The 12,765-nt window shown below is 43.7% G+C and overlaps 2 protein-coding genes across 19 annotated transcripts in view; one reads left to right on the top strand and one right to left on the bottom strand.

Moving 5' to 3' along the window:
* Positions 1 to 12,765, bottom strand: part of LOC105494914 (aspartate and glycine-rich protein-like) — a 266,293-nt gene that overhangs the window by 95,046 nt on the left and 158,482 nt on the right. Inside the window, exon 3 of one of the 14 annotated variants that reach the window (XR_011608777.1) lies at positions 802 to 12,748. The exons of the other annotated variants lie outside the window; for them this stretch is intronic. The gene's annotated coding sequence lies outside the window, so the exon portion shown is untranslated. Of the gene's footprint in view, positions 1 to 801; positions 12,749 to 12,765 lie in introns of those variants that run through there. 14 annotated transcript variants of the gene reach the window in all.
* LOC105494943 (coiled-coil domain containing 60) overlaps positions 1 to 12,765 on the top strand; it is a 205,267-nt gene that overhangs the window by 115,723 nt on the left and 76,779 nt on the right. The gene's annotated exons all lie outside the window — the stretch shown is intronic.

Below are 12,765 nucleotides of genomic sequence, written 5' to 3'. Positions count from 1 at the left end.
CTAAAGAAACTAGGCAAGTTGATACTTGGTAGGCAACTGGCACTTTATGTCATTGGGAGGAATAGAGAGAAGTAGGGAAGGAAAACCAAGCACTGATAGCCTTCTACATGCCAGAGTCCAGTTCAAGGAGCCCATAGACTAGTAGGAAAGGCAGACAAGTCAAAAAACAATCACCACATAGTGTGCTGAGTGCAATAATAGGAAGTACATAGGCACAAGGAGCTGTGGGTGCACTTGACCTAGCCTGGAACTGAGAGGAGAGAAGGGGAGAGGTATTGAATGACCAACAGTTGATAGTTTTACCCAAACCTTGAAGGACAAATAGAAATCAAGCCAAGTGAAGACAGTGGAGAAGGTACTGCAGAGAGAAAGAAAAGCATGTGCAGGTGGGGCACAGTGGTTCATGCTTATAATCCTAAATCTTTGGGAGGCCAAGGAAGGAGGATCATTTGAGCTCAGGAGTTTGAGGCTGCAGTGAGCTATGATGGCACCACTGCACTCCAGTATGGACAACAGATCAAGACCCTGCCTCTGAAAAAGAAAGAAAGAAAGGAAGAAGGAAGGGAGGGAGGGAGGGAGGGAGGAAGGAAGGAAGGAGAAGGAAGGAAGGAAGGAAGGAAGGAGAAGGAAGGAAAGAAAGAGAGAAGGAGGGAGGAAGGAAGGAGAAGGAAGAGAAAGAAAGAAAGAAAGAAAGAAAGAAAGAAAGAAAGAAAGAAAGAAAGAAAGAAAGAAAGAAAGAAAGAAAGAAAGAAAGAAAGAAAGAAAGGAAGGAAGGAAGGAAGGAAGGAAGGAAGGAAGGAGGGAGGGAGGGAGGGAAGGAGAAGGAAGGAAAGAAAGAGAGAAGGAGGGAGGAAGGAAGGAGAGAAAGAAAGAAAGAGAGAAAGAAAGAGAGAGAAAGAAAGAAAGCAAAAGAAAGAAAAAGAAAAGAAAGAAAGAAAGAAAGAAGGAAGGAAGGAAAGAAAGAAGGAAAGAAAGAAAGAAAGAAAGAAAGAAAGAAAGAAAGAAAGAAAGAAAGAAAGAAAGAAAGAAAGAAAGAAAGAAAGAAAGAAAGAAAGAAAGGAAGGAAGGAAGAAAAAGAAAAGCATGTGCAATTTCAAGGGGGTAGAGAGAGATGCAAAGGAATGGCAGGGCGAATGGTTATAGACAAATCCCAGATCTTAGAGGACATTGCTAGGAGGAGAAGGAAGGACACAGGACTTCACCCTGAGAACAGTAGGAAGCCATTAGAGGATTTTGAGCATTAAGTAGGAATGATGAGATTTGCCTTTTCAAAAAAGCCCTGGGGCAGCCAAGTGGCCAATAGGAAGGAAAAGACCTGGTGGGAAACTATCTAAAGTAAACGATGGTTTCTGACTAGGGTGGTAGCAACAGGAAGAGAGTCAACTAATATTCAGAAAACAGAGTTGACATCACTTCATGATCAATTAACTGGATATGAAAGGGGTCAAAAGACACAAATGTTACAGGACCCCAACACTTACTGGGGTTTCTGCACTATAGTCCCTTCATGGTCACTAGAAAGATGTTACAGGAAAGGGGTCCCAATCCAGACCCCAAGAGAGGGTTCTTGGATCTTGCACAAGAAAGAATTCAGGGAGAGTCCATAGCGTAAAGTGAAAGCAAGTTTATTAATAAAGTAAAGGAATAAAAGTAAAGCCCCAAGGGCTACTGGTTGCCCATTTTTATGGTTATTTCCTGATGATATGCTAAACAAGGGGTGGATTATTGATGCCTCCCCTTTTCAGACCATGTAGGGTAACTTCCTGACATTGCCATGGCATCGGTAAACTGTCATGGTGCTGATGGGAGTGTAGCAGTGAGGACGACCAGAGGTCACTCTTCCATCTTGGTTTTAAGATTTAGCTGGCTTCTTTACTGCAACCTGTTTTATCAGCAAGGTCTTTATGACTTGTATTTTGTGCCTACCTCCTATCTCATCCTGTGACTTAGAATGCTTTAACCATCTGGGAATGCAGCCCAGTAGGTCTCAGCATCATTTTACCTAGCCCCATTCAAGACGGAGTTGCTCTGGTTTATACACCTCTGACACAAGCAATCTTCCTGTTCTACATTTGGAACAAACTCGTTTTTGCCACCCTAGAGTGATTTCTGAACAGCACACACTCCCTTGGCCAAAGAAACACTTTAAGTTCTTTCAACTCAAACGGAAGTCTGCTAGGTATGTAGCAGGACAAGCCACAGACAAAACCCCTCAGACACCGAGTTAAAGAAGGAAGGGCTTATTCAGCCAGGAGCTTCGGCAAGACTCGGTTGTCTCCAACAACCGAGCTCCCTGAGTGAGCAATTCCTGTCCTTTTTAAGGGCTCACAGCTCTAAGGGGGTCCACCTGAGAGGGTCGTGATCCATTGAGCAAGCAGTAGGTACGTGACTGGGGGCTGCATGCACCAGTAATTAGAATGGAACAGAACACGACAGGGATTTTCACAGTGCTTTTCTATACAATGTCTATAACCTATAGATAACATAACCGATTAGGTCAGGGGTCGATCTTTAACTACCAGGCCCAGGGTGTGGCGACAGGCTGTTTGCTTGTGGATTTCATTTCTGCCTTTCAGTTTTTACTTCTTTCTTTGGAGGCAGAAATTGGGCATAAGACAATATGAGGGGTGGTCTCCTCCCTTAGGTGCATATGTGCACTTTGCTCAGACCCAAGAATTTTGCAAAAATGCCGGAGAGGATAAAACTGAAGCAACTAAAGGAACTTCTCCTCCACTGAGAGTCAAATTTTCTGGGCCATTATAAAAGTCCCAGTAGCATCTTTCTTCCATCTGATTTATGATCAAAAAGAACCCATTAACGGGTCTTTGTCTTTGGGCTGAGTCATTCAAAAAGGAGAGAAATCCATCTGAAACTTGATCTGAGAGGTGAAATCCTGACTCAGCAAATTTCCCATTGTTGGACATTACAATTAGCAAATGACCCAGGGATGGTAAGGAGATGTTTGGATGTGATTTAATAAGAATGTGGTTGCAATAAGCACTCAGAATATGTTTGCAATCAATTTGCTGTATACACAATATGCTACCAGAGCAATCTTTTGTGTATGTAGTTGACCTTTATCTCTGGCAATCTTGTCCTATAAAGAAGAGTGAAATCCTCCATTGCAAATCATTAGCACTCAGGAAATGGCTTTAATTTGCATGCTGACAAAGATATTAACTTGGTGGTGGGCAGGGGGAGAATAATACAACACGTCCTTTTGTCTGAAAGGCAGTCCAAAATCTGTGTTGTGACTACAGTTGACTGAAGTTCAATTACTGTAATAAATGTATTCCAAATTTCATCTCAATTGTATTTGCATTTTAATGAATGATTCTCACCTTCTTGTCAATTTGGCAGCCAGACTAGATTTATAAAGTTATTGTATAAACAGGGCATTCTAATGCAGGAATTTAAATGCAAAATATTTGCTTGGTGCTTTTGAACTGGGGCTGCGTTATTAATTTACCTCTATGGGTTGCCTGAAAATTCAAGAACTTAAGGATGGTGTTTCAGATTTCTTCATTCCATCATTTTTGCCCTCTCCTCCTCCGAAATCAATATGTCTGGGTGGGCTGACAGAGCAAGGCCTGAGCCAGCCAGATGAAGTGGGCTCCCCAAGCCTCCAGCCTCAACCAACTGGGAATAAACTGATTTATTTGCTATTATTTGAAAACAGTAAAATTTGTTAAGTGAAAATTTCCCATGTAGGCAATTCCCTTCTGCAAGAGCAGGACATCCCTGAAATCGGATTGCCAAGAGTGTTTGTTCATCTTAATGTCATTCTGCCTTTCCCATCAAAGCACTCCTGGCTTTATAGCCCCATATTTCTTGTAGGCAGAGACGGAAAATGTAAGTGAAAACCAGCTGGATGTAGAGCCATAATAGCATTAAAAGTTTTTGGTTTTTTTTTTTTTTTTTTTTAAGTACATCTGGGCCGTTAATTTTTAACGCAGTGATTTGTGGTAGTTAATCCCATGCCCCCCATAATAGAAAGGTTGAACATGAGTTTCCCTCACCGCCTCCCAAATCTTCAATACTCTGCAGCTTCTTGTGAGGTTCCTGAGAAGAGGGCTGGGAAGGTCTGTTTTAGGTGATGTTCAATCCTAGTTTCCTTTAGGGCCCTTGGGAGGGAGGCGATTCAGGTAATGGGAGATGTATTCCAGCAGAGTGCCCTCAAGATAAGAATGTCCAATAGAGAGATTTTTTTTTTTTTTTGAGATGGAGTCTCACTCTGTCACCCAGGCTGGAGTGCAATGGCGTGATCTCGGCTCACAGTAACCTCCACCTCCCAGGTTCCAGCGATTCTCTTGCCTCAGTCCTCTGAGTAGCTGGAATTAAAGGTGCCCACCACCATGCCTGGCTAATTTTTTGTATTTTTAGTAGAGATGGGGTTTCACCATGTTGGTCAGGCTGGTCTTGAACTCCTGACCTCAGGTAATACAGCCCACTCGGCCTCCCAAAGTGCTGGGATTACAGGCGTGAGCCACCATGCCCGGCCGAGGGATTCTTAAAGAACTTCTGAGATTAATTGATTGCTAGCATGTGGCCAAGTTTTAGTTCAGACTTGCAGGAAGGGGACCCAGCCTTCTAGTAGAGCCAACTGGAAGATTTTTTTTCTGGAAAGAGTTCCTTTCAATAGAGGGAAAAGGTATCTAGACAAGTGCATCTCCAACTTCAATGTGTGCATGAATTACCCGAGGATCCTGTTAAAATGAAGATTCTGATTCAAGAGGTCTGGGGTGGGGCCCAAGATTCTGCAATTCTAACCCAAACTGCCTTTGCAAAAATTATGACAGTGAGAAAAATCTGACGTAGGAAAATTATGACAATAAAAGAAATCTGACCTGATTCCATCTTGCTTCTACTCTCCAAGATGCCCTTCTTCATTCCTGGGGATAGATCTAGGTAACCACAGTAGGAATTTAGTTTAACTTTAAAACAAAGATGATTTGGAAAACTAGCAAATTAGCCACAAGATGAGAAATTATGGCTCCGGAGTCATGCAGCCAGAGGCCACAAGATTCCTAACCGCCCCAATTGCTCCTATAGATAACAACTCTATTGTAAAACCTAAGCCTGGTGTTCAAGGTATTTTACAGACCCTGCACTCTGAGGGCCCTGCTTGCGCTACCCAGACCAGTAAACTGGTTCATTTGGTCTTGTGCCTCCCAACCAGGAACTGACTCAGTGCAAGAAGTTAAGCTTCAACTCCCTATGGTTTCATCCTGGACCCAACCAATTAGCATTCCCCATTCTTTAGCCCCTGCCCACCAAGCTGTCATTAAGAAATCCTAGACTCTGAATTTTCAGGTAGGCTGATTTGAGTAATAATAAATTACTGTGCTGTCCTTCCACTTAGCTGACTCTGCATTTATACAACTTTTTCTCTATTGCAATGCTATCTCAGTAAAGTGGCTTTATCTGTGCAGCGGGTAAGATGAACCCATGGGGCAACTGCATAACAAGCTCTCACGTGATGCTGATGCTGCTGGACCACACTTTGATTTGTAAGGAACTACATAGCATCACCTGAGGTAGGAGTGGTTGGTTAAAAGTTAACAGCCTTTTTGTAAGTCTGTTGGGCCAGCACTGTGGGTAAATCCAGTGCTCCAGAAAAGACTCTTAATCTCACAGAGAATATCAGAAAATTGCTCAGAAATTTTATCAGATTTGCCAGATACTTCTCAGAAGGAGCTGTTAATTACATCGTGCTCCAGGTCCTACTCCAGACCATCTTTCTCAGGTCTGAGGCAACTTCTTTCTTAATACTATATTTTATCATGTCTAAGAAGCACATTTTTTGCACATTTTATCATCTCTGAACTTGGAATGCAATGTACAATCATGTCTTAATTTAACTGACATGTGTTTTTGTGTTTTCTTCTTTGTGGTTCATAAAATAATGGTGCATTTTATGATGGATGATGCACCAGTCAGCTATTTTCATCATGATGCTGTGTAATAAACTGCCCCCAAACTCAGTGGCTTTCAACACATATTTCTTTCTTGCTCCAGCCTTGGCTGAGCTAGGCTAGAATTGCTGGGTTCAGAAAGGTCTGTTCCATGTCTTTCTCACTCTTCTGGGTCCAGGGAGATCATGGATTTTGTTCACATGGACCTAGCTGGGAAAGCTCATTTTATGTGTTCATTCAATTCATATCTGCAAATATCCCATTGACCAAAGGAGATGCATGTCCAAGTCCAAATTCTGGACACTGAGAAAATACATCCTAATCCTGAATGTAGGGAATGGGAGAGGAAGAGAGTATCTGCTCAATAATGACCTAATCTGCCAAGGATGGTGCTTTGAATTGGGTAAAAACATAGTCTAAAGGGGAAAAAGGTAAGCCACTTGTCTCTATCCTACAGACCTAGAGATGAAATCTGCAAAACAAACAGTCCAGAGGTACATTAACTCAAAGCCTTAAAGCTTCCTACTGAACATACCTATGCTAGGAGCATGCAATTAGAGAGACAGAAATTCTGGAATCAACCCTACTGGCTTCCAGTCTCGGCTTGGCCACATTCCAGCTGTTATGACCATCATTTACCTAATCTTTTCTCTGTTTTCTCATCTGTAAATCACTCCAACCTCTCAGGACTGTTAAGCAAGTTGACGATAATAACAACAGCTTCCCATTATGGAGCCCTATGTACTAGGCACTACAGTAAACTCATTATCTTTACTGTCTCATTTAATCCTCCCAATAGCCCTTTGAGGGAGGAGCTAATATTTTCCCCATTTGAAGATGAAGGGGTTGTGAATCAGAGAGGTTTCAAACCACCCTAAGGGAGTGAAAAAGTAGAGTCCACCCAGAGGGAGTGCCCTCTAACACCTTTGCATCGTCCACACTGCTCCTCAAGTCCAAAGGTGCTTAGAAATGGAACCTGGGCTTCCTTCCTTTAGTCTGTCTCGGCTGAGCCCTGCTGAGAATACGCCTATCGCTGCAGTAAGCATCCTTCTCTCGTCAGCTCACACACAGACTCCCATACAGAGAACATATGTCCCTTAATAATAACAACCCACCCTCTCCCACGCACTGGTTGAGAAGAAATTGTATTGGATAGAGAAAACTTTCCATTTTATAATCTGCTTTTTCCTCCGCTTGCCTGATGCAGTTAATTATTTTACTCCCCATCGTTCCTCTTCTGATGTTAGTCAGGGGAGTTTTACATCGCGCAAAGCAGTGAGCAGGAGGCCCCGGGTGAGTGGATTTAAAGGCGAAAACTGCTCTTCCCTGCAAATAGCTCCCTTCACACAAATAGCCTGGTAATCAGCAATAATGATGAAGAAAACGTAGGGAACATACAGGGAATTAAACGAGAATTTGCTAAAATATTAAGCGTTTTTAAATGGGCCTCCACAGTATCAAGGGAGCACTTCCCAAGCTCGTTGAATGAACATCCTGCAGCCTGACGTTCCCAGAATCGACTGGTGTGTCTGACATGAAGGTACAGACCCTCCCCTCAACCACATTCATCTGTCACTCGGGCCTTTCCAGAAGATCTGGCAGCTGGACATCTGACTGCCTTGCCTGAAGACGGGCTGAAATTCCACCAGAAAATATGCTTGCTAGGTTTCTCCAAGTGTCCAACAGTGTCTGCCCTGTCTCTTTCTGTGGCGTTCATTGATAAGACAAGCATTTATCACTCTATTTGTATCCAGGGGTTTGTTACAGCCTTGACTTTTTACAGAATGCTCCCTGTACAGCTCCTCGAAGGAAGTCTCTTCCTAGTTGCAGCACCAGGAATGGCCCAGCGTCTCCTAAACAGCTTTTTAAAAATCTTACAGCCATTAGGAATCACATTAGGACTGTGTTTCCCTCTTTGCCTCAGCCACTAGGATGCCCAGGGCCACATTTGTGCACCAGATTATGTGGCACGGGTAACAAAACCCATGACAAGTAACAAAACTTGTCTTACCTGGTTTTGTTTTCTTGTTTTTTTCTGCCTTCTGTCTCACTTAAAAAAATGTTTTTGTTTCTAATTCTTTTTAGAATAAGGGCATGAATAAGTTGAAAAAAATCTCTTCCCAACTTGTTAATTACTACAAAAAAGTAAATGACTGAGATGCAGAGGTAAAGACCGAGAATTTTTTTAGAGACAGGATTTCACTGTCACCCAGGCTGGAATGCAATGGCACGGTCATAGCTTACTGCATCCTCAAAATCCTGGGCTTAAGTGATTCTCCTGCCTCAGCCTCTCAAGTAGCTAGGACCATTGGCATATGCCACCATGCCCAACTGACTATTTCTTTATTTATTTTTGAGACAGAGTCTTGCTCTGTTGCCCAGGCTGGAGGTCAGTGACTCAGTCTCAGCTCTCTGCAACCTCCGCCTCCCAGGTTCAAGTGGTCCTCGTGCCTCAGCCTCCTGAGTAGCTGATACTGCAGGCACTTGCCACCACGCCCAGCTAATATTTGTATTTTTAGTAGAGATGAGGTTTCACCATGCTGGCCAGGCTGGTCTCGAACTCCTGACCTCAAGTGATCCACCCGCCTCCCAAAGTGCTGGGATTGCATGCGTGAGCCACCACGCCTAGCGTCAGTGCCTGTTCTGTTCTCTGCCCCTACAGACCACAGTCTGTCTTGGGACCTAACAGGTCACTCTGACAGCCTTCCAATCCATGAGAGAATCTGGACAACAGCAAACCCCTGGCACCTACCAGTCACTGATAAACCACCCAATTTAGTCCTTGACCTAGTGGCTCATGGAATCTTCAAGGTCAAGGTCCACGCTGGTGGGACTTCCCAACGGAAAGGCTGACTAGCCACATTTGGAAACATCCTGACCATCTACCAACCAGCGCAGTGCACAGCTGGGCTCTGCAGTGAACTCACCACTTGGGTTCGGACCTCAGCTCTGCTCCTTTCCAGCTCTGTGACCTTGTCTTTCCTGACCTCAGTTTCCTCATCTGAAAATGGAAGTGATAATAACAGCACCTCTAACATAGAGTCATTGTGAGGATAAATAAGTTAACACACGTGCCCAAGAATGGAGAGGTTAGGAGAGTGAGGCACAAAACTGGTAAGAAGCACTAAAGTGTACCGCAGATGCGAAATCCCGACAGTGCCTAGTTCACCTTAAAAGGGCTCTTATGTGAATGCTTTGCAGCATCTCAAGTGTACACTGGAAGCACTTGAGAAGTCTCATTGAAGTCCAGGGTCCCTGTAGAGGGACCTCTACAGCTCTGTTCCTGTGGCCCTGCAAGTGAAGATGTTAGACTGAGTTATTAGAAATGAGCTTCTTAATTTGAATGGTAAAGTCTATGGCCTCCTGGAGTAGGACCCTGGTGTAAAGCAGTTGAGAAGGAGATGCCCAGACCATCACTGTCACCTGGTTCTCCCTACCTTTCCAGTTTAGGACACAGCCCACCCTTCCTTCTTTCCTCTCTTCCTTTCTTTTTTCCTCCCTCTCTTCCTTACTTCCTCTTTCCTTCCTTCTTCCTTTTTTCTTCCATCCCTTCCTTTTTCCCTTCCTTTCTCCTTCCTTCCCTCTCCTTTCCTCTTCCTCCCTCCCTCCCTTCCATCTTTCCTTCTTTCCTTTTACAGAGAAGAACCTTTCTGTCAAACAAAAGTCTTAAGTAGAAACACTGTAAACTAAAAATAAAATCCTAAGCCCCCTCCAACCAGCTGAGTAGACCCCCTCTTGGCCAAGGGAACTCCAGAAAAACCTTAAAAACTGACTTCTTGGCCATGACAAGATGGGAGGTCAGACACACCTCATTATACTCCGTTCCTTTTGGAATTTAGACACAACGGCTGCCCAGCATTAATGTTAAAATAGAGCTCAGAAGACTGACAAAACTGACTGTTTGTGATAATAAGATACCAAATTATAAACAGGACATAAAACTCCGCTGGACAAGGGCAAAACTACAGTTCACTCTGACCCAATGTATTATGTCTTGCTCTTGCAACCCAACTCTGGCAAAATATCACATGATAATGTGCAGAAACTGCAACCTACTGGATCCTGAAATGTGTGTGCTATGGATTCAGTTGTGTCCTCCCCAAATTCACACATTGAAGTCCAACCCCCAGGAACTTCAACTTTCCTTTCTGCCGACTGCAAGTGTTTGAATAAAGTTCTTCCTCCTTTAACCAGTTACGAATTAAATAAATCTCTGAACCCACCTATGACCTGTAAGCCTCAGCTTCAAGATATTCCACCTTTTTTGGGCCAAACCAATGTAAAACCTGTAGGTACTGATTTATGACTTAGACTGTAACTTCCACTTCCCTAAAATGTATAAAACAGAGCTGCATTCTGACTGCCTCTGGGCCACTTACTCAAGGCTTCTTGGGTTTGTGTTTTCTCCAGGTCATGGCCACTCATATTGGCATAAACCTCTTTGGAATATTTTACAGAGTTTGGTTTTATTTCCATCAACAACACCAATTTCTAAAACATGCAAAGTCAATATTTTGGTAGCACACAATGTATTATATGATGTCATATAACATTTTATTCAATGGAAACTAAACTTTTCTTGGTTTAAAATTGTACTTGCTCAGAGCCTTTGCACATGCTGTTCCCGCTACTGGAATACTCTTCCCCCTACAAGTATCTGCATGGTTTACTCCCTTACTTCTGCAAACATCACCTTCTGAGTGAGGGTTTCACTGACCATCTTTTTCTAAATGCACTGACACCCCTCATCCCTGGCAGTCACTCTTCCCACTTGCCTGCTCTGTTCTTCCGTAGCAGTTGGCATTTCGGGTACCATTTACTTCTTGGTTTTGAATCTGTCTCCATCCTCTGGAATACGAGCTTCATCAGGGCCAGAACTGTGCAGCTATTTTGTTTACTGCTGCATCCTCAACACGCAGTGCTTGGTACATAATAAGCATTCACCAAATATTTGTTGAATGGTTTCATTGAATGGTTTGATAATGGTACAGTTATTTAGGCAAACACACAAATTGGAAATTGGGATTAATCCATATAATAAAGAATCTGACTCCATTCTTGATATTTGACTACCGATAAATTTCAAGCCCCAACACTCCATCCTCACCCTCTACACCATTCCCTTCTGCCCTATATCTGGGCAAGTTGATAAGAAAGCCCAGGTGCATCCTCCTTTGATGCTGGTGGGAAGTTCAAATCATCCCCAAATGTCTCCCCCAAATACCTCACCCCCGAACTACCATAAAACCCCAAGCCACTGGCCCCTTCCTGCTCTTTCAGGCAGTTTTAAGACCTGCTTGGGAGACTTCCCTGCTCTCCCCAGAAAATCTAGTTATGTGAGTAATAAACCATTTCATATTCTCTTGGTGTGTGCACTGTGTTGAGGTAAGAGGTGGGACTCTGTACCAGAAGTGGGTCTTGGACACCAGACCAAATTGAGGACTAGCTGAAACAGGGACAGGGTGGAAGCATAAGATACGTCCATCAGTGTGCCATGTCAATTTACCATTGCCATGGTAACACTCTGGGAGTTACTGCCCCTTTCCATGGCAATGACACAATGACCCAAAAGTTACCACCTTTTCCCTAGAAATCTCTGCACAAACCATCCCTCATCTACATGGAATTAAAAGTGGGTATAAATATGACTGCAAAACTGCCCCGAGCTGCTGCTCTCAGCACACTGCCTATGGGGTGGCCCTGCTCTGCAGGAGCAGTCACGGAGCTGTAACACTGCCTCTACAATAAAGCCGTTTTCCTCTACCACCAGCTCACCCTTCATTCTTTCCTGGGTGAAGCCCCCAGGCTAAGCCCCAATTTGGGCCATGTCTGCCCTGAGTCAGTATCAGTCTTGACTTCTGAACCAAATTTTCAGTGAATGATCTGTTACAGATTGCATGTTTGTGACCCCCAACACATTCATATGTTGAAATCCTTACCTCCTCCCAATATGATATAGGAGGTGGGGCCTTTGGGAGGTGATTAGCCTCCATCTTCATGAACGGGATTAGTGCCCCTATAAAAGAGACTCTGGAGAGGTCTCCTGCTCTCTTTCCTCCATGTGAGGCTTCAGTGAGAAAATGGGTCTCCAACCTGAAAGAGGCACCTCACCAGAATCCAATCATGCTGGCACCCTGATCTTGGGCTTCCAGCCTCCAGAAATGTGAGAAATAAATTTCTGTTGTTTAAGCCACCCAGTCTGTGGTATTTTTGTAACAGCAGCCAAAGCAGACTGAATCAGAGTTCATCCCACCTCTGTGAAGTAGCATGACAATGAAAAGCAGTTGCTGTCACATCAGTCTCCCCTCCCAGGTCATCTCTGCATTTGCTTTGTTTGTGCTACACAGAGAAAAATCCTCATGTCTGAAGTTAAGAGGTCGCAAATGCTAACAGTTTTCTTTTGATCAAGTTCCCTTGCAGCTTCAGGCCCCTCACTGATTCACAAGCTCGAAAGCAAAATGGAAGCATATTTTTGTTTCAAACATGAATTCCACCTCATATTAACTGCTCACATTCCTAAACTTAAAAATAAAAGCCAGGTGGCCAGGCGCGGTGGCTCACGCCTGTAATCCCAGCACTTTGGGAGGCTGAGGCGGGTGGATCACAAGATCAGGAGTTCAAGACCAGCCTGGCCAATATAGTGAAACCTCATCTCTACTAAAAATAAAAATAAAATAAATAAAAAAATAAATTACCTGTGCGTGGTGGCACATGCCTGTAATCCCAGCTACTCAGGAGGCTGAGGCAGGAGAATTGCTTGAACCCAGGAGGTAGAGGTTGCAGTGAGCTGAGATCACACCACTACACTCCAGCCTGGGCAATACAGCGAGACTCTATATCAAAAAATAAA

The sequence above is a fragment of the Macaca nemestrina genome, chromosome 10 (genome assembly GCF_043159975.1).
Source record: "Macaca nemestrina isolate mMacNem1 chromosome 10, mMacNem.hap1, whole genome shotgun sequence".
NCBI classification, from domain to species: Eukaryota; Metazoa; Chordata; class Mammalia; order Primates; family Cercopithecidae; genus Macaca; species Macaca nemestrina.
Note: the sequence above shows the minus strand (reverse complement) of the source record. Positions and strands in the feature narration are given on the sequence as shown.